We start from the raw sequence: 24360 nt of genomic DNA, 5'->3' as shown, positions 1-24360 counted from the left end.
CGTAGACATCTTTACACCCTGTATACTGTGGATTTAAGCATCAATAAATCCTTTTCGGAATCGAAGCGGAAGGCGGCTACAGAGCAAAATGTCAACAATACCTGGGATTCCCAGCCAGTCTCCCATGCTGGTACTTACCGGGCCCTAAGCTGGTTAGCAGTCTGCGATCTGACGAGAACAGGCACGTTCAGCTTAGGATGGCCGTTGACAGCTTTTCAACCTTTATACTGTGCATTTAAGCATCAATAAATCCTTTTCGGGATCGGAACGGAAGGCGGCAACAGAGCAAAATGTCAACGGCAGCCGGGATTCCCAGCCAGTGTCCCATGCCGGTACTTACCGGGCCCTAAGATCTGTACCAGTCTGCGATCTGACGAGAGCAGGCGCGTTAAGCTTAGGATGGCCGTCGACAGCTTCACACCTTGTATACTGTGGATTTAAGCATCAATAAAGCAAAATGTCAACGGCACCCGGGATTCCCAGCCAGTCTCCCATGCCAGTACTTACCGGGCCCTAAGCTGGGTAGCAGTCTGCAATCTGACGAGAGCAGGCACGTTCAGCTTAGGATGGCCGTTGACATCTTCACGCTTTGTATACTGTGGATTTAAGCATCAATAAATATTTTTTTTAATCGGAGAGGAAGGCGGCAACAGAGCAAAATGTCAATAGCACCTTGGATTGCCAGCCAGTCTCTCATGCCCGTACTTGCCGAGCAGCAGTCTGCGATCTGACAAGAACAGGCGCATTCAGCTTAGGATAGCCGTAGACGGCTTCACACCCTGTATATTGTGGATTTAAGCATCAATAAATCCTTTTCGGAATCGGAGCAAAATGTCTACAGAGCTACAGAGCAAAATGTCAACAACACCTGAGATTCCCAGCCAGTCTCCCATGCTGGTACTTACCGGGCCCTAAGCAGTTTAGCAGTCTGCGATCTGACGAGAGCAGGCGCGTTAAGCTTAGGATGGCTGTTGACAGCTTCACGCCCTTTATACTGTGCATTTAAGCATCAATAAATCCATTTCCGAATCGGAGCGGAAGGCGGCAACAGATTAAAATGTCAACTGCACCTGGGATTCCCAGCCAGTCTCCCATGCTGGTACTTACCAGGCCCTAGGCTGGGTAGCAGTCTACGATCTGACGAGACCAGGTGTGTTCAGCTTAGGATGGCGGTTGACAGCTTCGCACTTTGTATACTGTGCATTTAAGCATCAATAAATCCTTTTCAGAATCGGAACGGAAGGCGGCAACAGAGCAAAATGTCAACGGCAGCCGGGATTCCCAGCCAGTGTCCCATGCCGGTACTTACCAGGCCCTAAGATCTGTACCAGTCTGCGATCTGACGAGAGCAGGCGCGTTAAGCTTAGGATGGCTGTTGACAGCTTCACACCTTGTATACTGTGGATTTAAGCATCAATAAATTATTTTCGGAATCGGAGCAATATGTCAACGGCAACTGGGATTCTCAGCCAGTCTCCCATGCCAGTACTTACCGGGCCCTAAGCTGGGTAGCAGTCTGCGAACTGACGAGAGCAGGCGCGTTCAGCTTCGGATGGCCATTGACAGCTTCATGCTTTTTATACTGTGCATTTAAGCATCAATAAATCCTTTTCGGAATCAGAACGGAAGGCGGCAACAGAGCAAAATGTCAACTGCACCCGGGATTCCCAGCCAGTCTCCCATGATGGTACTTACTGGGCCCTAAGCTTGGTAGCAGTCTGCGATCTGACGAGAGCAGGCACGTTCAGCTTAGGATGGCCGTTGACATCTTCACGCCTTGTATATTGTGGATTTAAGCATCAATAAATATTTTTAATAATCGGAGAGGAAGGCGGCAACAGAGCAAAATGTCAATGGCACCTTGGATTGCCAGCCAGTCTCCCATGCCGGTATCTGTCGGGCAGCAGTCTGCGATCTGAGGAGAGCAGACACGTTCAGGCTTAGGATGGCCGTTGACAACTTCACACCCTGTATATTGTGGATTTAAGCATCAATAAATCCTTTTCCGAATCGGAGCGGAAGGCGGCAACAGATTAAAATGTCAACTGCACCCGGGATTCCCAGCCAGTCTCCCATGCTGGTACTTACCAGGCCCTATACTGGGTAGCAGTCTGCGATCTGACAAGAGCAGGCGCGTTCAGCTTAGGATGGCCGTTGACAGCTTCACACTTTGTAAACTGAGGATTTAAGCATCAATAAATAATTTTCGGAATCGGAGCAAAATGTCAACTGCACTCGGGATTCCCAGCCAGTCTCCCATGCTGGTACTTACCAGGCCCGAAGCTGGGTAGCAGTCTGCGATCTGACGAGAACAGGCGCATTCAGCTTAGGATGGCCGTAGACATGTTCACACCCTGTATACTGTGAATTTAAGCATCAATAAATCCTTTTCGGAATCGGAGCGTAAGGCGGCAACAGAGCAAAATGTCAACGACACCCGGGATTCCCAGCCAGTCTCCCATGCTGGTAGTTACCGGGCCCTAAGCTGGGTAGCAGTCTGCGATCTGACGAGAGCAGGCGCGTTCAGCTTAGGATGGCCGTTGACAGCTTCTCGCTCTTTATACTGTGCATTTAAACATCAATAAATCCTTTTCGGAATCGGAACGGAAGGCGGCAACAGAGCAAAATGTCAACGGCAGCCGGGATTCCCAGCCAGTGTCCCATGCCGGTACTTACCGGGCCCTAAGATCTGTAACAGTCTGCGATCTGACGAGAGCAGGCGCGTTAAGCTTAGAATGGCCGTCGACAGCTTCACACCTTGTATACTGTGGATTTAAGCATCAATAAATTATTTTTGGAATCGGAGCAGAAGGCAGCAATAGAGCAAAATGTCAACGGCACCCGGGATTCCCAGCCAGTCTCCCATGCCAGTACTTACCGGGCCCTAAGCTGGGTAGCAGTCTGCGATCTGACGAGAGCAGGCGCGTTCAGCTTAGGATGGCCGTTGACATCTTCACGCCTTGTATACTGTGGATTTAAGCATCAATAAATATTTTTTTTAATCGGAGAGGAAGGCGGCAACAGAGCAAAATGTCAATAGCACCTTGGATTGCAAGCCAGTCTCCCCTGCCCGTACTTGCCGGGCAGCAGTCTGCGATTTGACAAGAACAGGCGCATTCAGCTTAGGATAGCCGTAGACGGCTTCACACCCTGTATATTGTGGATTTAAGCATCAATAAATCCTTTTCGGAATCGGAGCGGAAGGCGGCAACAGATTAAAATGTCAACTGCACCAGGGATTCCCAGCCAGTCTCCCATGCTGGTACATACCAGGCCCTAAGCTGGGTAGCAGTCTGCGATCTGACGAGAGCAGGCGCGTTCAGCTTAGGATGGCCGTTGACAGCTTCTCGCCCTTTATACTGTGCATTTAAGCATCAATAAATCCTTTTCGGAAGGCTGCAACAGAGCAAAATGTCAACGGCAGCCGGGATTCCCAGCCAGTACTTACCGGGCCCTAAGATCTGTAACAGTCTGCGATCTGACGAGAGCAGGCGCGTTAAGCTTAGGATGGCCGTCGACAGCTTCACACCTTGTATACTGTGGATTTAAGCATCAATAAATTCTTTTCGGAATCGGAGCGGAAGGCAGCAATAGAGCAAAATGTCAACAGCACCCGGGATTCCCAGCCAGTCTCCCGTGCCAGTACTTACCGGGCCCTAAGCTGGGTAGCAGTCTGCGATCTGACGAGAGCAGGCACGTTCAGCTTAGGATGGCCGTAGACATCTTCACACCCTGTATACTGTGGATTTAAGCATCAATAAATCCTTTTCGGAATCGGAGCGTAAGGCGGCAACAGAGCAAAATGTCAACGACACCCGGGATTCCCAGCCAGTCTCCCATGCTGGTAGTTACCGGGCCCTAAGCTGGGTAGCAGTCTGCGATCTGACGAGAGCAGGCGCGTTCAGCTTAGGATGGCCGTTGACAGCTTCTCGCTCTTTATACTGTGCATTTAAACATCAATAAATCCTTTTCGGAATCGGAACGGAAGGCGGCAACAGAGCAAAATGTCAACGGCAGCCGGGATTCCCAGCCAGTGTCCCATGCCGGTACTTACCGGGCCCTAAGATCTGTAACAGTCTGCGATCTGACGAGAGCAGGCGCGTTAAGCTTAGAATGGCCGTCGACAGCTTCACACCTTGTATACTGTGGATTTAAGCATCAATAAATTATTTTTGGAATCGGAGCAGAAGGCAGCAATAGAGCAAAATGTCAACGGCACCCGGGATTCCCAGCCAGTCTCCCATGCCAGTACTTACCGGGCCCTAAGCTGGGTAGCAGTCTGCGATCTGACGAGAGCAGGCGCGTTCAGCTTAGGATGGCCGTTGACATCTTCACGCCTTGTATACTGTGGATTTAAGCATCAATAAATATTTTTTTTAATCGGAGAGGAAGGCGGCAACAGATCAAAATGTCAATAGCACCTTGGATTGCCAGCCAGTCTCCCATGCCCGTACTTGCCGGGCAGCAGTCTGCGATCTGACAAGAACAGGCGCATTCAGCTTAGGATAGCCGTAGACGGCTTCACACCCTGTATATTGTGGATTTAAGCATCAATAAATCCTTTTCGGAATCGGAGCAAAATGTCTACAGAGCTACAGAGCAAAATGTCAACAACACCTGAGATTCCCAGCCAGTCTCCCATGCTGGTACTTACCGGGCCCTAAGCTGGGTAGCAGTCTGCGATCTGATGAGAGCAGGCGCGTTCAGCTTAGGATGGCCGTTAACAGCTTCACGCCCTGTGTATTGTGGATTTAAGCATCAATAAATCCTTTTTCCGAATAGGAGCGGAAGGCGGCAACAGATTAAAATGTCAACTGCACCCGGGATTCCCAGCCAGTCTCCCATGCTGGTACTTACCAGGCCCTAAGCTGAGTAGCAGTCTGTGATCTGACAAGAGCAGGCACGTTCAGGCTTAGGATGGCCGTTGACAGCTTCACACCCTGTGTATTGTGGATTTAAGCATCAATAAATCCTTTTTCCGAATAGGAGCGGAAGGCGGCAACAGATTAAAATGTCAACTGCACCCGGGATTCCCAGCCAGTCTCCCATGCTGGTACTTACCAGGCCCTAAGCTGGGTAGCAGTCTGCGATCTGAAGAGAGCAGGCGCGTTCAGCTTAGGATGGCCGTTGACAGCTTCACAATTTGTATACTGTGGATTTAAGCATCAATAAATAATTTTCGGAATCGGAGCAGAAACAGAGCAAAATGTCAACTGCACCCGGGATTCCCAGCCAGTCTCCCATGCTGGTACTTACCAGGCCCGAAGCTGGGTAGCAGTCTGCGATTTGACGAGAACAGGTGCATTCAGCTTAGGATGGCCGTAGACATCTTCACACCCTGTAAACTGTGGATTTAAGCAACAATAAATCCTTTTCGGAATCGGAGCGGAAGGCGGCAACAGAGCAAAATGTCAACGACACCTGGGATTCCCAGCCAGTCTCCCATGCTGGTACTTACCTGGCCCTAAGCTGGGTAGCAGTCTGCGATCTGACGAGAGCAGGCGCGTTCAGCTTAGGATGGCCGTTGACAGCTTCTCGCCCATTATACTGTGCATTTAAGCATCAATAAATCCTTTTCGGAATCGGAACGGAAGGCGGCAACAGAGCAAAATGTCAACGGCAGCCGGGATTCCCAGCCAGTGTCCCATGCCGGTACTTACCGGGCCCTAAGATCTGTACCAGTCTGCGATCTGACGAGAGCAGGCGCGTTAAGCTTAGGATGGCCGTCAACAGCTTCACACCTTGTATACTGTGGATTTAAGCATCAATAAATTATTTTCGGAATCGGAGCGGAAGGCAGCAATAGAGCAAAATGTCAACGGCACCTGGGATTCCCAGCCAGTCTCCCATGCCAGTACTTACCGGGCCCTAAGCTGGGTAGCAGTCTGCGATCTGACGAGAGCAGGCGCGTTCAGCTTAGGATGGCCATTGACAGCTTCATTCTTTTTATACTGTGCATTTAAGCATCAATAAATCCTTTTCGGAATCGGAGAGGAAGGCGGCAACAGAGCAAAATGTCAATAGCACCTTGGATTGCCAGCCAGTCTTCCATGCCCGTACTTGCAGGGCAGCAGTCTGCGATCTGACAAGAACAGGCACATTCAGCTTAGGATAGCCGTAGAAGGCTTCACACCCTGTATACTGTGGATTTAAGCATCAATAAATCCTTTTTGGAATCGAAGCGGAAGGCGGTTACAGAGCAAAATGTCAACAACACCTGGGATTCCCAGCCAGTCTCCCATGCTGGTACTTACCGGGCCCTAAGCTGGGTAGCAGTCTGCGATCTGATGAGAGCAGGCGCGTTCAGCTTAGGATGGCCATTGACAGCTTCATGCTTTTTATACTGTGCATTTAAGCATCAATAAATCCTTTTCGGAATCGGAAAGGAAGGCGGCAACAAAGCAAAATGTCAACTGCACCCGGGATTCCCAGCCAGTCTCCCATGCCGGTACTTATTGGGCCCTAAGCTGGGTAGCAGTCTGCGATCTGACGAGAGCAGGCGCGTTCAGCTTAGGATGGCCGTTGACATCTTCACACCTTGTATATTGTGGATTTAAGCATCAATAAATATTTTTTTAATCGGAAAGGAAGGCGGCAATAGAGCAAAATGTCAATGGCACCTTGGATTGCCAGCCAGTCTCTCATGACGGTAACTGCCGGGCAGCAGTCTGCGATCTGAGGAGAGCAGGCACGTTCAGGCTTAGGATGGCCGTTGACAGCGTCACACCCTGTATATTGTGGATTTAAGCATCAATAAATCCTTTTCGAAATCGGAACGGAAGGCGGCAACAGAGCATAATGTCAACTGCACCCGGGATTCCCAGCCAGTCTCCCATGCCGGTACTTACTGGGCCCTAAGCTGGGTAGCAGTCTGCGATCTGACGAGAGCAGGCGCGTTCAGCTTAGGATGGCCATTGACAGCTTCATGATTTTTATACTGTGCATTTAAGCATCAATAAATCCTTTTCGGAATCGGAACGGAAGGCGGCAACAGAGCAAAATGTCATCTGCACCCGGGATTCCCAGCCAGTCTCCCATGCCGGTACTTACTGGGCCCTAAGCTGGGTAGCAGTCTGCGATCTGACGAGAGCAGGCGAGTTCAGCTTAGGATGGCCATTGACAGCTTCATGCTTTTTATACTGTGCATTTAAGCATCAATAAATATTTTTATTAATCGAAGTGGAAGGCGGCAACAGAGCAAAATGTCAATGGCACCTTGGATTGCCAGCCAGTCTCCCATGCCGGTAACTGCTGGGCAGCAGTCTGCGATCTGAGGAGAGCAGGCACGTTCAGGCTTAGGATGGCCGTTGACAGCTTCACACCCTGTGTATTGTGGATTTAAGCATCAATAAATCCTTTTCCGAATCGGAGCAGAAGGCGGCAACAGATTAAAATTTCAACTGCACCCGGGATTCCCAGCCAGTCTCCCATGCCGTTACTTACCGGGCCCTAAGCTGGGTAGCAGTCTGCGATCTGACGAGAGCAGGCGCGTTCAGCTTAGGATGGCCGTTGACATCTTCACGCCTTGTATACTGTGGATTTAAGCATCAATAAATATTTTTTTTAATCGGAGAGTAAGGCGGCAACAGATCAAAATGTCAATAGCACCTTGGATTGCCAGCCAGTCTCCCATGCCCGTACTTGCCGGCAGCAGTCTGCGATCTAACAAGAGCAGGCGCGTTCAGCTTAGGATGGCCGTTGACAGCTTCACACTTTGTATACTGTGCATTTAAGCATCAATAAATCCTTTTCGGAATCGGAACGGAACGGAAGGCGGCAACAGAGCAAAATGTCAACGGCAGCCGGGATTCCCAGCCAGTGTTCCATGCCGGTACTTACCGGGCCCTAAGATCTGTACCAGTCTGCGATCTGACGAGAGCAGGCGCGTTAAGCTTAGGATGGCCGTCGACAGCTTCACACCTTGTATACTGTGGATTTAAGCATCAATAAATTCTTTTCGGAATCGGAGCGGAAGGCGGCAACAGAGCAAAATGTCAACTGCACCCGGGATTCCCAGCCAGTCTCCCATGCGGGTACTTACTGGGCCCTAAGCTGGGTAGCAGTCTGCGATCTGACGAGAGCAGGCGCGTTCAGCTTAGGATGGCCGTTGACATCTTCACACCTTGTATATTGTGGATTTAAGCATCAATAAATATTTTTTTAATCGGAAAGGAAGGCGGCAATAGAGCAAAATGTCAATGGCACCTTGGATTGCCAGCAAGTCTCTCATGACGGTAACTGCCGGGCAGCAGTCTGCGATCTGAAGAGAGCAGGCACGTTCAGGCTTAGGATGGCCGTTGACAGCGTCACACCCTGTATATTGTGGATTTAAGCATCAATAAATCCTTTTCGAAATCGGAACGGAAGGCGGCAACAGAGCATAATGTCAACTGCACCCGGGATTCCCAGCCAGTCTCCCATGCCGGTACTTACTGGGCCCTAAGCTGCGTAGCAGTCTGCGATCTGACGAGAGCAGGCGCGTTCAGCTTAGGATGGCCATTGACAGCTTCATGATTTTTATACTGTGCATTTAAGCATCAATAAATCCTTTTCGGAATCGGAACGGAAGGCGGCAACAGAGCAAAATGTCATCTGCACCCGGGATTCCCAGCCAGTCTCCCATGCCGGTACTTACTGGGCCCTAAGCTGGGTAGCAGTCTGCGATCTGACGAGAGCAGGCGAGTTCAGCTTAGGATGGCCATTGACAGCTTCATGCTTTTTATACTGTGCATTTAAGCATCAATAAATCCTTTTCGGAATCGGAACGGAAGGCGGCAACAGAGCATAATGTCAACTGCACCCAGATTCCCAGCCAGTCTCCCATGCCGGTACTTACTGGGCCCTAAGCTGGGTAGTAGTCTGCGATCTGACGAGAGCAGGCGCGTTCAGCTTAGGATGGCCGTTGACATCTACATGCCTTGTATATTGTGGATTTAAGCATCAATAAATATTTTTATTAATCGAAGTGGAAGGCGGTAACAGAGCAAAATGTCAATGGCACCTTGGATTGCCAGCCAGTCTCCCATGCCGGTAACTGCTGGGCAGCAGTCTGCGATCTGAGGAGAGCAGGCACGTTCAGGCTTAGGATGGCCGTTGACAGCTTCACACCCTGTGTATTGTGGATTTAAGCATCAATAAATCCTTTTCCAAATCGGAGCAGAAGGCGGCAACAGATTAAAATTTCAACTGCACCCGGGATTCCCAGCCAGTCTCCCATGCCGTTACTTACCGGGCCCTAAGCTGGGTAGCAGTCTGTGATCTGACGAGAGCAGGCGTGTTCAGCTTAGGATGGCCGTTGACATCTTCACACCTTGTATACTGTGGATTTAAGCATCAATAAATATTTTTTTTAATCGGAGAGTAAGGCGGCAACAGATCAAAATGTCAATAGCACCTTGGATTGCCAGCCAGTCTCCCATGCCGGTACTTGCCGGGCAGCAGTCTGCGATCTGACAAGAACAGGCGCATTCAGCTTAAAATAGCCGTAGACGGCTTCACACCCTGTATATTGTGGATTTAAGCATCAATAAATCCTTTTCGGAATCGGAGCAAAATGTCTACAGAGCTACAGAGAAAAATGTCAACAACACCTGAGATTCCCAGCCAGTCTCCCATGCTGGTACTTACCGGGCCCTAAGCTGGGTAGCAGTCTGCGATCTGACGAGAGCAGGCGCGTTCAGCTTAGGATGGCCATTAACAGCTTCATGCTCTTTATACTGTGCATTTAAGCATCAATAAATCCTTTTCCGAATCGGAGCGGAAGGCGGCAACAGAATAAAATGTCAACTGCACCCGGGATTCCCAGCCAGTCTCCCATGCTGGTACTTACCAGGCCCTAAGCTGAGTAGCAGTCTGCGATCTAACGAGAGCAGGCGCGTTCAGCTTAGGATGGCCGTTGACAGCTTCACACTTTGTATACTGTGCATTTAAGCATCAATAAATCCTTTTCGGAATCGGAACGGAACGGAAGGCGGCAACAGAGCAAAATGTCAACGGCAGCCGGGATTCCCAGCCAGTGTCCCATGCCGGTACTTACCGGGCCCTAAGATCTGTATAAGGCTGCGATCTGACGAGAGCAGGCGCGTTAAGCTTAGGATGGCCGTCTACAGCTTCACACCTTGTATACTGTGGATTTAAGCATCAATAAATTCTTTTTGGAATCGGAGCGGAAGGCGGCAACAGAGCAAAATGTCAACTGCACCCGGGATTCCCTGCCAGTCTCCCATGCCGGTACTTACTGGGCCCTAAGCTGGGTAGCAGTCTGCGATCTGACGAGAGCAGGCGCGTTCAGCTTAGGATGGCCGTTGACAACTTCACGCATTGTATATTGTGGATTTAAACATCAATAAATATTTTTTTAATCGGAGAGGAAGGCGGCAACAGAGCAAAATGTCAATGGCACCTTGGATTGCCAGCCAGTCTCCCATGCCGGTAACTGCCGGGCAGCAGTCTGCGATCTGAGGAGAGCAGGCACGTTCAGGCTTAGGATGGCCGTTGACAGCTTCACACCCTGTATGTTGTGGATTTAAGCATCAATAAATCATTTTCCGAATCGGAGCGGAAGGCGGCAACAGATTAAAATGTCAACTGAACCCGGGATTCCCAGCCAGTCTCCCATGCTGGTACTTACCAGGCCCTAAGCTGGGTAGCAGTCTGCGATCTGACGAGAGCAGGCGCGTTCAGCTTAGGATGGCCGTTGACAGCTTCACGCCTTGTATATTGTGGATTTAAGCATCAATAAATATTTTTATTAATCGGAGAGTAAGGCGGCAACGGAGCAAAATGTCAATGGCACCTTGGATTGCTAGCCAGTCTCCCATGCCGGTAACTGCCGGGCAACAGTCTGCGATCTGAGGAGAGCAGGCACGTTCAGGCTTAGGATGGCCGTTGACAGCTTCACACCCTGTATATTGTGGATTTAAGCACCAATAAATCCTTTTCCGAATCGGAGCGGAAGGCGGCAACAGATTAAAATGTCAACTGCACCCGGGATTCCCAGCCAGTCTCCCATGCTGGTACTTACCAGGCCCTAAGCTGGGTAGCAGTCTGCGATCTGACGAGAGCAGGCGCGTTCAGCTTAGAATGGCCGTTTACAGCTTCACACTTTGTTTACTGTGGATTTAAGCATCAATAAAAAAAATTCGGAATCGGAGGAGAAACAGAGCAAAATGTCAACTGCACCCGGGATTCCCAGCCAGTCTCCCATGGTGGTACTTACCAGGCCCGAAGCTGGGTAGCAGTCTGCGATCTGACGAGAACAGGCGCATTCAGCTTAGGATGGCCGTAGACATCTTCACACCCTGTATACTGTGGATTTAAGCATCAATAAATCCTTTTCGGAATCGGAGCGGAAGGCGGCAACAGAGCAAAATGTCAACGACACCTGGGACTCCCAGCCAGTCTCCCATGCTGGTACTTACCGGGCCCTAAGCTGGGTAGCAGTCTGCGATCTGACGAGAGCAGGCGCGTTCAGCTTAGGATGGCCGTTGACAGCTTCTCGCCCTTTATACTGTGCATTTAGGCATCAATAAATCCTTTTCGGAATTGGAACGGAAGGCGGCAACAGTGCAAAATGTCAACGGCAGCCGGGATTCCCAGCCAGTGTCCTATGCCGGTACTTACCGGGCCCTAAGATCTGTACCAGTCTGTGATCTGACGAGAGCAGGCGCGTTAAGCTTAGGATGGCCGTCGACAGCTTCACACCTTGTATACTGTGGATTTAAGCATCAATAAATTCTTTTCGGAATCGGAGCGTAAGGCAGCAATAGAGCAAAATATCAACAGCACACGGGATTCCCAGCCAGTCTCCCATGCCAGTACTTACCGGGCCCTAAGCTGGGTAGCAGTCTGCGATCTGACGAGAACAGGCGCGTTCAGCTTAGGATGGCCGTTGACATCTTCACTCTTTGTAAACTGTGGATTTAAGCATCAATAAATATTTTTTTTAATCGGAGAGGAAGGCGGCAACAGATCAAAATGTCAATAGCACCTTGGATTGCCAGCCAGTCTCCCATGCCCGTACTTGCCGGGCAGCAGTCTGCGATCTGACAAGAACAGGCGCATTCAGCTTAGGATAGCCGTAGACGGCTTCACACCCTGTATATTGTGGATTTAAGCATCAATAAATCCTTTTCGGAATCGGAGCAAAATGTCTACAGAGCTACAGAGCAAAATGTCAACAACACCTGAGATTCCCAGCCAGTCTCCCATGCGGGTACTTACCGGGCCCTAAGCTGGGTAGCAGTCTGCGATCTGACGAGAGCAGGCGCGTTCAGCTTAGGATGGCCGTTAACAGCTTCACGCCCTTTATACTGTGCATTTAAGCATCAATAAATCCTTTTTCCGAATAGGAGCGGAAGGCGGCAACAGATTAAAATGTCAACTGCACCCGGGATTCCCAGCCAGTCTCCCATGCTGGTACTTACCAGGCCCGAAGCTGGGCAGCAGTCTGCGATCTGAGGAGAGCAGGCACGTTCAGGCTTAGGATGGCCGTTGACAGCTTCACACCCTGTATATTGTGGATTTAAGCATGAATAAATCCTTTTCCGAATCGGAGGGGAAGGCGGCAACAGATTAAAATGTCAACTGCACCCGGGATTCCCAGCCAGTCTCCCATGCTGGTACTTACCAGGCTCCAAGCTGGGTAGCAGTCTGCGATCTGACGAGAACAGGCGCGTTCAGCTTAGGATGGCCGTTCACAGCTTCACACTTTGTATACTGTGGATTTAAGCATCAATAAATAATTTTCGGAATCGGAGCAGAATGTCAACTGCACCCGGGATTCCCAGCCAGTCTCCCATGCTGGTACTTACCAGGCCAGAAGCTGGGTAGCAGTCTGCGATCTGACGAGAACAGGCGCATTCAGCTTAGGATGGCCGTAGACATCTTCACACCCTGTATACTGTGGATTTAAGCATCACTAAATCTTTTTCGGAATAGCAGCGTAAGGCGGCAACAGAGCAAAATGTCAACGACACCTGGGATTCCCAGCCAGTCTCCCATGCTGGTACTTACCGGGCCCTAAGCTGGGTAGCAGTCTGCGATCTGACGAGAGCAGGCGCGTTCAGCTTAGGATGGCCGTTGACAGCTTCACGCCCTTTATACTGTGCATTTAAGCATCAATAAATCCTTTTCCGAATCGGAGCGGAAGGCGGCAACAGATTAAAATGTCAAATGCACCCGGGATTCCCAGCCGGTCTCCCATGCTGGTACTTACCAGGCCCTAAGCTGAGTAGCAGTCTGCGATCTGACGAGAGCAGGCGCGTTCAGCTTAGGATGGCCTTTGACAGCTTCACGCCCTTTATACTGTGCATTTAAGCATCAATAAATCCTTTTCGGAATCGGAACGTAAGGCGGCAACAGAGCAAAATGTCAACAGCAGACGGGATTCCCAGCCAGTGTCCCATGCCGGTACTTACCGGGCCCTAAGATCTGTACCAGTCTGCGATCTGACGAGAGCAGGCGCGTTAAGCTTAGGATGGCCATCGACAGCTTCACACCTTGTATACTGTGAATTTAAGCATCAATAAATTATTTTCGGAATCGGAGCGGAGGGCAGCAATAGAGCAAAGTGTCAACGGCACCTGGGATTCCCAGCCAGTCTCCCATGCCAGTACTTACCAGGCCCTAAACTGGGTAGCAGTTTGCAATCTGACGAGAGCAGGCACGTTCAGCTTAGGATGGCCATTGACAGCTTCATGCTTTTTATACTGTGCATTTAAGCATCAATAAATCCTTTTCGGGATCGTAACGGAAGGCGGCAACAGAGCAAAATGTCAACGGCAGCCGGGATTCCCAGCCAGTGTCCCATGCCGGTACTTACCGGGCCCTAAGATCTGTACCAGTCTGCGATCTGACGAGAGCAGGCGCGTTAAGCTTAGGATGGCCGTCGACAGCTTCACACCTTGTATACTGTGGATTTAAGCATCAATAAAGCAAAATGTCAACGGCACCCGGGATTCCCAGCCAGTCTCCCATGCCAGTACTTACCGGGCCCTAAGCTGGGTAGCAGTCTGCAATCTGACGAGAGCAGGCACGTTAAGCTTAGGATGGCCGTTGACATCTTCACGCTTTGTATACTGTGGATTTAAGCATCAATAAATATTTTTTTTAATCGGAGAGGAAGGCGGCAACAGAGCAAAATGTCAATAGCACCTTGGATTGCCAGCCAGTCTCTCATGCCCGTACTTGCCGAGCAGCAGTCTGCGATCTGACAAGAACAGGCGCATTCAGCTTAGGATAGCCGTAGACGGCTTCACACCCTGTATATTGTGGATTTAAGCATCAATAAATCCTTTTCGGAATCGGAGCAAAATGTCTACAGAGCTACAGAGCAAAATGTCAACAACACCTGAGATTCCCAGCCAGTCTCCCATGCTGGTACTTACCGGGCCCTAAGCAGTTTAGCAGTCTGCGATCTGACGAGAGCAGGCGCGTTAAGCTTAGGATGGCTGTTGACAGCTTCACGCCCTTTATACTGTGCATTTAAGCATCAATAAATCCATTTCCGAATCGGAGCGGAAGGCGGCAACAGATTAAAATGTCAACTGCACCTGGGATTCCCAGCCAGTCTCCCATGCTGGTACTTACCAGGCCCTAAGCTGGGTAGCAGTCTACGATCTGACGAGACCAGGTGTGTTCAGCTTAGGATGGCGGTTGACAGCTTCGCACTTTGTATACTGTGCATTTAAGCATCAATAAATCCTTTTCAGAATCGGAACGGAAGGCGGCAACAGAGCAAAATGTCAACGGCAGCCGGGATTCCCAGCCAGTGTCCCATGCCGGTACTTACCAGGCCCTAAGATCTGTACCAGTCTGCGATCTGACGAGAGCAGGCGCGTTAAGCTTAGGATGGCTGTTGACAGCTTCACACCTTGTATACTGTGGATTTAAGCATCAATAAATTCTTTTCGGAATCGGAGCAATAGAGCAAAATGTCAACGGCAACTGGGATTCTCAGCCAGTCTCCCATGCCAGTACTTACCGGGCCCTAAGCTGGGTAGCAGTCTGCGAACTGACGAGAGCAGGCGCGTTCAGCTTCGGATGGCCATTGACAGCTTCATGCTTTTTATACTGTGCATTTAAGCATCAATAAATCCTTTTCGGAATCAGAGCAAAATGTCAACTGCACCCGGGATTCCCAGCCAGTCTCCCATGATGGTACTTACTGGGCCCTAAGCTTGGTAGCAGTCTGCGATCTGACGAGAGCAGGCACGTTCAGCTTAGGATGGCCGTTGACATCTTCACGCCTTGTATATTGTGGATTTAAGCATCAATAAATATTTTTAATAATCGGAGAGGAAGGCGGCAACAGAGCAAAATGTCAATGGCACCTTGGATTGCCAGCCAGTCTCCCATGCCGGTATCTGTCGGGCAGCAGTCTGCGATCTGAGGAGAGCAGACACGTTCAGGCTTAGGATGGCCGTTGACAACTTCACACCCTGTATATTGTGGATTTAAGCATCAATAAATCCTTTTCCGAATCGGAGCGGAAGGCGGCAACAGATTAAAATGTCAACTGCACCCGGGATTCCCAGCCAGTCTCCCATGCTGGTACTTACCAGGCCCTATACTGGGTAGCAGTCTGCGATCTGACAAGAGCAGGCGCGTTCAGCTTAGGATGGCCGTTGACAGCTTCACACTTTGTAAACTGAGGATTTAAGCATCAATAAATAATTTTCGGAATCGGAGCAAAATGTCAGCTGCACTCGGGATTCCCAGCCAGTCTCCCATGCTGGTACTTACCAGGCCCGAAGCTGGGTAGCAGTCTGCGATCTGACGAGAACAGGCGCATTCAGCTTAGGATGGCCGTAGACATCTTCACACCCTGTATACTGTGGATTTAAGCATCAATAAATCCTTTTCGGAATCGGAGCGTAAGGCGGCAACAGAGCAAAATGTCAACGACACCCGGGATTCCCAGCCAGTCTCCCATGCTGGTAGTTACCGGGCCCTAAGCTGGGTAGCAGTCTGCGATCTGACGAGAGCAGGCGCGTTCAGCTTAGGATGGCCGTTGACAGCTTCTCGCCCTTTATACTGTGCATTTAAACATCAATAAATCCTTTTCGGAATCGGAACGGAAGGCGGCAACAGAGCAAAATGTCAACGGCAGCCGGGATTCCCAGCCAGTGTCCCATGCCGGTACTTACCGGGCCCTAAGATCTGTAACAGTCTGCGATCTGACGAGAGCAGGCGCGTTAAGCTTAGAATGGCCGTCGACAGCTTCACACCTTGTATACTGTGGATTTAAGCATCAATAAATTATTTTTGGAATCGGAGCAGAAGGCAGCAATAGAGCAAAATGTCTACGGCACCCGGGATTCCCAGCCAGTCTCCCATGCCAGTACTTACCGGGCCCTAAGCTGGGTAGCAGTCTGCGATCTGACGAGAGCAGGCGCGTTCAGCTTAGGATGGCCGTTGACATCTTCACGCCTTGTATACTGTGGATTTAAGCATCAATAAATATTTTTTTTAATCGGAGAGGAAGGCGGCAACAGAGCAAAATGTCAATAGCACCTTGGATTGCAAGCCAGTCTCCCCTGCCCGTACTTGCCGGGCAGCAGTCTGCGATTTGACAAGAACAGGCGCATTCAGCTTAGGATAGCCGTAGACGGCTTCACACCCTGTATGTTGTGGATTTAAGCATCAATAAATCCTTTTCGGAATCGGAGCGGAAGGCGGCAACAGATTAAAATGTCAACTGCACCAGGGATTCCCAGCCAGTCTCCCATGCTGGTACATACCAGGCCCTAAGCTGGGTAGCAGTCTGCGATCTGACGAGAGCAGGCGCGTTCAGCTTAGGATGGCCGTTGACAGCTTCTCGCCCTTTATACTGTGCATTTAAGCATCAATAAATCCTTTTCGGAAGGCTGCAACAGAGCAAAATGTCAACGGCAGCCGGGATTCCCAGCCAGTACTTACCGGGCCCTAAGATCTGTAACAGTCTGCGATCTGACGAGAGCAGGCGCGTTAAGCTTAGGATGGCCGTCGACAGCTTCACACCTTGTATACTGTGGATTTAAGCATCAATAAATTCTTTTCGGAATCGGAGCGGAAGGCAGCAATAGAGCAAAATGTCAACAGCACCCGGGATTCCCAGCCAGTCTCCCGTGCCAGTACTTACCGGGCCCTAAGCTGGGTAGCAGTCTGCGATCTGACGAGAGCAGGCACGTTCAGCTTAGGATGGCCGTTGACATCTTCACGCCTTGTATACTGTGGATTTAAGCATCAATAAATATTTTTTTTAATCGGAGAGGAAGGCGGCAACAGATCAAAATGTCAATAGCACCTTGGATTGCCAGCCAGTCTCCCATGCCCGTACTTGCCGGGCAGCAGTCTGCGATCTGACAAGAACAGGCGCATTCAGCTTAGGATAGCCGTAGACGGCTTCACACCCTGTATATTGTGGATTTAAGCATCAATAAATCCTTTTCGGAATCGGAGCAAAATGTCTACAGAGCTACAGAGCAAAATGTCAACAACACCTGAGATTCCCAGCCAGTCTCCCATGCTGGTACTTACCGGGCCCTAAGCTGGGTAGCAGTCTGCGATCTGATGAGAGCAGGCGCGTTCAGCTTAGGATGGCCTTTAACAGCTTCACGCCCTGTGTATTGTGGATTTAAGCATCAATAAATCCTTTTTCCGAATAGGAGCGGAAGGCGGCAACAGATTAAAATGTCAACTGCACCCGGGATTCCCAGCCAGTCTCCCATGCTGGTACTTACCAGGCCCTAAGCTGAGTAGCAGTCTGTGATCTGACAAGAGCAGGCACGTTCAGGCTTAGGATGGCCGTTGACAGCTTCACACCCTGTGTATTGTGGATTTAAGCATCAATAAATCCTTTTTCCGAATAGGAGCGGAAGGCGGCAACAGATTAAAATGTCAACTGCACCCGGGATTCCCAGCCAGTCTCCCATGCTGGTACTTACCAGGCCCTAAGCTGGGTAGCAGTCTGCGATCTGAAGAGAGCAGGCGCGTTCAGCTTAGGATGGCCGTTGACAGCTTCACAATTTGTATACTGTGGATTTAAGCATCAATAAATAATTTTCGGAATCGGAGCAGAAACAGAGCAAAATGTCAACTGCACCCGGGATTCCCAGCCAGTCTCCCATGCTGGTACTTACCAGGCCCGAAGCTGGGTAGCAGTCTGCGATTTGACGAGAACAGGTGCATTCAGCTTAGGATGGCCGTAGACATCTTCACACCCTGTATACTGTGGATTTAAGCAACAATAAATCCTTTTCGGAATCGGAGCGGAAGGCGGCAACAGAGCAAAATGTCAACGACACCTGGGATTCCCAGCCAGTCTCCCATGCTGGTACTTACCGGGCCCTAAGCTGGGTAGCAGTCTGCGATCTGACGAGAGCAGGCGCGTTCAGCTTAGGATGGCCGTTGACAGCTTCTCGCCCATTATACTGTGCATTTAAGCATCAATAAATCCTTTTCGGAATCGGAACGGAAGGCGGCAACAGAGCAAAATGTCAACGGCAGCCGGGATTCCCAGCCAGTGTCCCATGCCGGTACTTACCGGGCCCTAAGATCTGTACCAGTCTGCGATCTGACGAGAGCAGGCGCGTTAAGCTTAGGATGGCCGTCAACAGCTTCACACCTTGTATACTGTGCATTTAAGCATCAATAAATCCTTTTCGGAATCGGAACGGAAGGCAGCAATAGAGCAAAATGTCAACGGCAGCCGGGATTCCCAGCCAGTGTCCCATGCCGGTACTTACCGGGCTCTAAGATCTGTACCAGTCTGCGATCTGACGAGAGCAGGCGCGTTAAGCTTAGGATGGCCGTCGACAGCTTCACACCTTGTATACTGTGGATTTAAGCATCAATAAATTATTTTCGGAATCGGAGCGGAAGGCAGCAATAGAGCAAAATGTCAACCGGGATTCCCAGCCAGTCTCCCATGCCAGTACTTACCGGGCCATAAGCTGGGTAGCAGTCTGCGATCTGATGAGAGCAGGCGCGTTCAGCTTAGGATGGCCATTGACAGCTTCATGCTTTTTATACTGTGCATTTAAGCATCAATAAATCCTTTTCGGAATCGGAAAGGAAGGCGGCAACAAAGCAAAATGTCAACTGCACCCGGGATTCCCAGCCAGTCTCCCATGCCGGTACTTATTGGGCCCTAAGCTGGGTAGCAGTCTGCGATCTGACGAGAGCAGGCGCGTTCAGCTTAGGATGGCCGTTGACATCTTCACACCTTGTATATTGTGGATTTAAGCATCAATAAATATTTTTTTAATCGGAAAGGAAGGCGGCAATAGAGCAAAATGTCAATGGCACCTTGGATTGCCAGCCAGTCTCTCATGACGGTAACTGCCGGGCAGCAGTCTGCGATCTGAGGAGAGCAGGCACGTTCAGGCTTAGGATGGCCGTTGACAGCGTCACACCCTGTATATTGTGGATTTAAGCATCAATAAATCCTTTTCGAAATCGGAACGGAAGGCGGCAACAGAGCATAATGTCAACTGCACCCGGGATTCCCAGCCAGTCTCCCATGCCGGTACTTACTGGGCCCTAAGCTGGGTAGCAGTCTGCGATCTGACGAGAGCAGGTGCGTTCAGCTTAGGATGGCCATTGACAGCTTCATGATTTTTATACTGTGCATTTAAGCATCAATAAATCCTTTTCGGAATCGGAACGGAAGGCGGCAACAGAGCAAAATGTCATCTGCACCCGGGATTCCCAGCCAGTCTCCCATGCCGGTACTTACTGGGCCCTAAGCTGGGTAGCAGTCTGCGATCTGACGAGAGCAGGCGAGTTCAGCTTAGGATGGCCATTGACAGCTTCATGCTTTTTATACTGTGCATTTAAGCATCAATAAATATTTTTATTAATCGAAGTGGAAGGCGGCAACAGAGCAAAATGTCAATGGCACCTTGGATTGCCAGCCAGTCTCCCATGCCGGTAACTGCTGGGCAGCAGTCTGCGATCTGAGGAGAGCAGGCACGTTCAGGCTTAGGATGGCCGTTGACAGCTTCACACCCTGTGTATTGTGGATTTAAGCATCAATAAATCCTTTTCCGAATCGGAGCAGAAGGCGGCAACAGATTAAAATTTCAACTGCACCCGGGATTCCCAGCCAGTCTCCCATGCCGTTACTTACCGGGCCCTAAGCTGGGTAGCAGTCTGCGATCTGACGAGAGCAGGCGCGTTCAGCTTAGGATGGCCGTTGACATCTTCACGCCTTGTATACTGTGGATTTAAGCATCAATAAATATTTTTTTTAATCGGAGAGTAAGGCGGCAACAGATCAAAATGTCAATAGCACCTTGGATTGCCAGCCAGTCTCCCATGCCCGTACTTGCCGGCAGCAGTCTGCGATCTAACAAGAGCAGGCGCGTTCAGCTTAGGATGGCCGTTGACAGCTTCACACTTTGTATACTGTGCATTTAAGCATCAATAAATCCTTTTCGGAATCGGAACGGAACGGAAGGCGGCAACAGAGCAAAATGTCAACGGCAGCCGGGATTCCCAGCCAGTGTCCCATGCCGGTACTTACCGGGCCCTAAGATCTGTACCAGTCTGCGATCTGACGAGAGCAGGCGCATTAAGCTTAGGATGGCCGTCGACAGCTTCACACCTTGTATACTGTGGATTTAAGCATCAATAAATTCTTTTCGGAATCGGAGCGGAAGGCGGCAACAGAGCATAATGTCAACTGCACCCGGGATTCCCAGCCAGTCTCCCATGCCGGTACTTACTGGGCCCTTAGCTGCGTAGCAGTCTGCGATCTGACGAGAGCAGGCGCGTTCAGCTTAGGATGGCCATTGACAGCTTCATGATTTTTATACTGTGCATTTAAGCATCAATAAATCCTTTTCGGAATCGGAACGGAAGGCGGCAACAGAGCAAAATGTCATCTGCACCCGGGATTCCCAGCCAGTCTCCCATGCCGGTACTTACTGGGCCCTAAGCTGGGTAGCAGTCTGCGATCTGACGAGAGCAGGCGAGTTCAGCTTAGGATGGCCATTGACAGCTTCATGCTTTTTATACTGTGCATTTAAGCATCAATAAATCCTTTTCGGAATCGGAACGGAAGGCGGCAACAGAGCATAATGTCAACTGCACCCGGGATTCCCAGCCAGTCTCCCATGCCGGTACTTACTGGGCCCTAAGCTGGGTAGTAGTCTGCGATCTGACGAGAGCAGGCGCGTTCAGCTTAGGATGGCCGTTGACATCTACATGCCTTGTATATTGTGGATTTAAGCATCAATAAATATTTTTATTAATCGAAGTGGAAGGCGGTAACAGAGCAAAATGTCAATGGCACCTTGGATTGCCAGCCAGTCTCCCATGCCGGTAACTGCTGGGCAGCAGTCTGCGATCTGAGGAGAGCAGGCACGTTCAGGCTTAGGATGGCCGTTGACAGCTTCACACCCTGTGTATTGTGGATTTAAGCATCAATAAATCCTTTTCCGAATCGGAGCAGAAGGCGGCAACAGATTAAAATTTCAACTGCACCCGGGATTCCCAGCCAGTCTCCCATGCCGTTACTTACCGGGCCCTAAGCTGGGTAGCAGTCTGTGATCTGACGAGAGCAGGCGTGTTCAGCTTAGGATGGCCGTTGACATCTTCACACCTTGTATACTGTGGATTTAAGCATCAATAAATATTTTTTTTAATCGGAGAGTAAGGCGGCAACAGATAAAAATGTCAATAGCACCTTGGATTGCCAGCCAGTCTCCCATGCCCGTACTTGCCGGGCAGCAGTCTGCGATCTGACAAGAACAGGCGCATTCAGCTTAAAATAGCCGTAGACGGCTTCACACCCTGTATATTGTGGATTTAAGCATCAATAAATCCTTTTCGGAATCGGAGCAAAATGTCTACAGAGCTACAGAGAAAAATGTCAACAACACCTGAGATTCCCAGCCAGTCTCCCATGCTGGTACTTACCAGGCCCTAAGCTGGGTAGCAGTCTGCGATCTGACGAGAGCAGGCGCGTTCAGCTTAGGATGGCCATTAACAGCTTCATGCTCTTTATACTGTGCATTTAAGCATCAATAAATCCTTTTCCGAATCGGAGCGGAAGGCGGCAACAGAATAAAATGTCAACTGCACCCGGGATTCCCAGCCAGTCTCCCATGCTGGTACTTACCAGGCCCTAAGCTGAGTAGCAGTCTGCGATCTAACGAGAGCAGGCGCGTTCAGCTTAGGATGGCCGTTGACAGCTTCACACTTTGTATACTGTGCATTTAAGCATCAATAAATCCTTTTCGGAATCGGAACGGAACGGAAGGCGGCAACAGAGCAAAATGTCAACGGCAGCCGGGATTCCCAGCCAGTGTCCCATGCCGGTACTTACCGGGCCCTAAGATCTGTATAAGGCTGCGATCTGACGAGAGCAGGCGCGTTAAGCTTAGGATGGCCGTCTACAGCTTCACACCTTGTATACTGTGGATTTAAGCATCAATAAATTCTTTTCGGAATCGGAGCGGAAGGCGGCAACAGAGCAAAATGTCAACTGCACCCGGGATTCCCTGCCAGTCTCCCATGCCGGTACTTACTGGGCCCTAAGCTGGGTAGCAGTCTGCGATCTGACGAGAGCAGGCGCGTTCAGCTTAGGATGGCCGTTGACAACTTCACGCATTGTATATTGTGGATTTAAACATCAATAAATATTTTTTTAATCGGAGAGGAAGGCGGCAACAGAGCAAAATATCAATGGCACCTTGGATTGCCAGCCAGTCTCCCATGCCGGTAACTGCCGGGCAGCAGTCTGCGATCTGAGGAGAGCAGGCACGTTCAGGCTTAGGATGGCCGTTGACAGCTTCACACCCTGTATGTTGTGGATTTAAGCATCAATAAATCATTTTCCGAATCGGAGCGGAAGGCGGCAACAGATTAAAATGTGAACTGAACCCGGGATTCCCAGCCAGTCTCCCATGCTGGTACTTACCAGGCCCTAAGCTGGGTAGCAGTCTGCGATCTGACGAGAGCAGGCGCGTTCAGCTTAGGATGGCCGTTGACAGCTTCACGCCTTGTATATTGTGGATTTAAGCATCAATAAATATTTTTATTAATCGGAGAGTAAGGCGGCAACGGAGCAAAATGTCAATGGCACCTTGGATTGCTAGCCAGTCTCCCATGCCGGTAACTGCCGGGCAACAGTCTGCGATCTGAGGAGAGCAGGCACGTTCAGGCTTAGGATGGCCGTTGACAGCTTCACACCCTGTATATTGTGGATTTAAGCACCAATAAATCCTTTTCCGAATCGGAGCGGAAGGCGGCAACAGATTAAAATGTCAACTGCACCCGGGATTCCCAGCCAGTCTCCCATGCTGGTACTTACCAGGCCCTAAGCTGGGTAGCAGTCTGCGATCTGACGAGAGCAGGCGCGTTCAGCTTAGAATGGCCGTTTACAGCTTCACACTTTGTTTACTGTGGATTTAAGCATCAATAAAAAAAATTCGGAATCGGAGGAGAAACAGAGCAAAATGTCAACTGCACCCGGGATTCCCAGCCAGTCTCCCATGGTGGTACTTACCAGGCCCGAAGCTGGGTAGCAGTCTGTGATCTGACGAGAACAGGCGCATTCAGCTTAGGATGGCCGTAGACATCTTCACACCCTGTATACTGTGGATTTAAGCATCAATAAATCCTTTTCGGAATCGGAGCGGAAGGCGGCAACAGAGCAAAATGTCAACGACACCTGGGACTCCCAGCCAGTCTCCCATGCTGGTACTTACCGGGCCCTAAGCTGGGTAGCAGTCTGCGATCTGACGAGAGCAGGCGCGTTCAGCTTAGGATGGCCGTTGACAGCTTCTCGCCCTTTATACTGTGCATTTAGGCATCAATAAATCCTTTTCGGAATTGGAACGGAAGGCGGCAACAGTGCAAAATGTCAACGGCAGCCGGGATTCCCAGCCAGTGTCCTATGCCGGTACTTACCGGGCCCTAAGATCTGTACCAGTCTGTGATCTGACGAGAGCAGGCGCGTTAAGCTTAGGATGGCCGTCGACAGCTTCACACCTTGTATACTGTGGATTTAAGCATCAATAAATTCTTTTCGGAATCGGAGCGTAAGGCAGCAATAGAGCAAAATATCAACGGCACACGGGATTCCCAGCCAGTCTCCCATGCCAGTACTTACCGGGCCCTAAGCTGGGTAGCAGTCTGCGATCTGACGAGAACAGGCGCGTTCAGCTTAGGATGGCCGTTGACATCTTCACTCTTTGTAAACTGTGGATTTAAGCATCAATAAATATTTTTTTTAATCGGAGAGGAAGGCGGCAACAGATCAAAATGTCAATAGCACCTTGGATTGCCAGCCAGTCTCCCATGCCCGTACTTGCCGGGCAGCAGTCTGCGATCTGACAAGAACAGGCGCATTCAGCTTAGGATAGCCGT

General features: G+C 50.2%; 17 pseudogenes; all 17 read right to left on the bottom strand.

Moving 5' to 3' along the window:
* Positions 1 to 89: 89 nt before the first annotated feature.
* LOC130331039 (5S ribosomal RNA) lies at positions 90 to 209 on the bottom strand (annotated as a pseudogene).
* A 647-nt stretch (positions 210 to 856) lies between these two features.
* On the bottom strand, positions 857 to 976 carry LOC130323478 (5S ribosomal RNA; annotated as a pseudogene).
* Positions 977 to 2829: 1853 nt separating this feature from the next.
* Positions 2830 to 2949, bottom strand: LOC130321625 (5S ribosomal RNA; annotated as a pseudogene).
* Positions 2950 to 4207: 1258 nt separating this feature from the next.
* Positions 4208 to 4327, bottom strand: LOC130318559 (5S ribosomal RNA; annotated as a pseudogene).
* A 278-nt stretch (positions 4328 to 4605) lies between these two features.
* On the bottom strand, positions 4606 to 4725 carry LOC130346830 (5S ribosomal RNA; annotated as a pseudogene).
* Positions 4726 to 5409: 684 nt separating this feature from the next.
* On the bottom strand, positions 5410 to 5529 carry LOC130328435 (5S ribosomal RNA; annotated as a pseudogene).
* Positions 5530 to 5813: 284 nt separating this feature from the next.
* On the bottom strand, positions 5814 to 5933 carry LOC130347894 (5S ribosomal RNA; annotated as a pseudogene).
* Positions 5934 to 6205: 272 nt separating this feature from the next.
* On the bottom strand, positions 6206 to 6325 carry LOC130322984 (5S ribosomal RNA; annotated as a pseudogene).
* A 3455-nt stretch (positions 6326 to 9780) lies between these two features.
* On the bottom strand, positions 9781 to 9900 carry LOC130352806 (5S ribosomal RNA; annotated as a pseudogene).
* Positions 9901 to 11371: 1471 nt separating this feature from the next.
* On the bottom strand, positions 11372 to 11491 carry LOC130325809 (5S ribosomal RNA; annotated as a pseudogene).
* Positions 11492 to 12965: 1474 nt separating this feature from the next.
* Positions 12966 to 13085, bottom strand: LOC130314751 (5S ribosomal RNA; annotated as a pseudogene).
* An 82-nt stretch (positions 13086 to 13167) lies between these two features.
* Positions 13168 to 13287, bottom strand: LOC130329437 (5S ribosomal RNA; annotated as a pseudogene).
* Positions 13288 to 14338: 1051 nt separating this feature from the next.
* Positions 14339 to 14458, bottom strand: LOC130323467 (5S ribosomal RNA; annotated as a pseudogene).
* A 1843-nt stretch (positions 14459 to 16301) lies between these two features.
* On the bottom strand, positions 16302 to 16421 carry LOC130316377 (5S ribosomal RNA; annotated as a pseudogene).
* A 1854-nt stretch (positions 16422 to 18275) lies between these two features.
* On the bottom strand, positions 18276 to 18395 carry LOC130314740 (5S ribosomal RNA; annotated as a pseudogene).
* A 3664-nt stretch (positions 18396 to 22059) lies between these two features.
* Positions 22060 to 22179, bottom strand: LOC130352805 (5S ribosomal RNA; annotated as a pseudogene).
* A 1471-nt stretch (positions 22180 to 23650) lies between these two features.
* On the bottom strand, positions 23651 to 23770 carry LOC130325797 (5S ribosomal RNA; annotated as a pseudogene).
* Between the last annotated feature and the right edge of the window lie 590 nt (positions 23771 to 24360).

The sequence above is a fragment of the Hyla sarda genome, chromosome 1 (genome assembly GCF_029499605.1).
Source record: "Hyla sarda isolate aHylSar1 chromosome 1, aHylSar1.hap1, whole genome shotgun sequence".
In the NCBI taxonomy this organism is placed as follows: Eukaryota; Metazoa; Chordata; class Amphibia; order Anura; family Hylidae; genus Hyla; species Hyla sarda.
The sequence above is the reverse complement of the archived record's forward strand: the minus strand, read 5'-3'. Positions and strand labels throughout refer to the sequence as shown.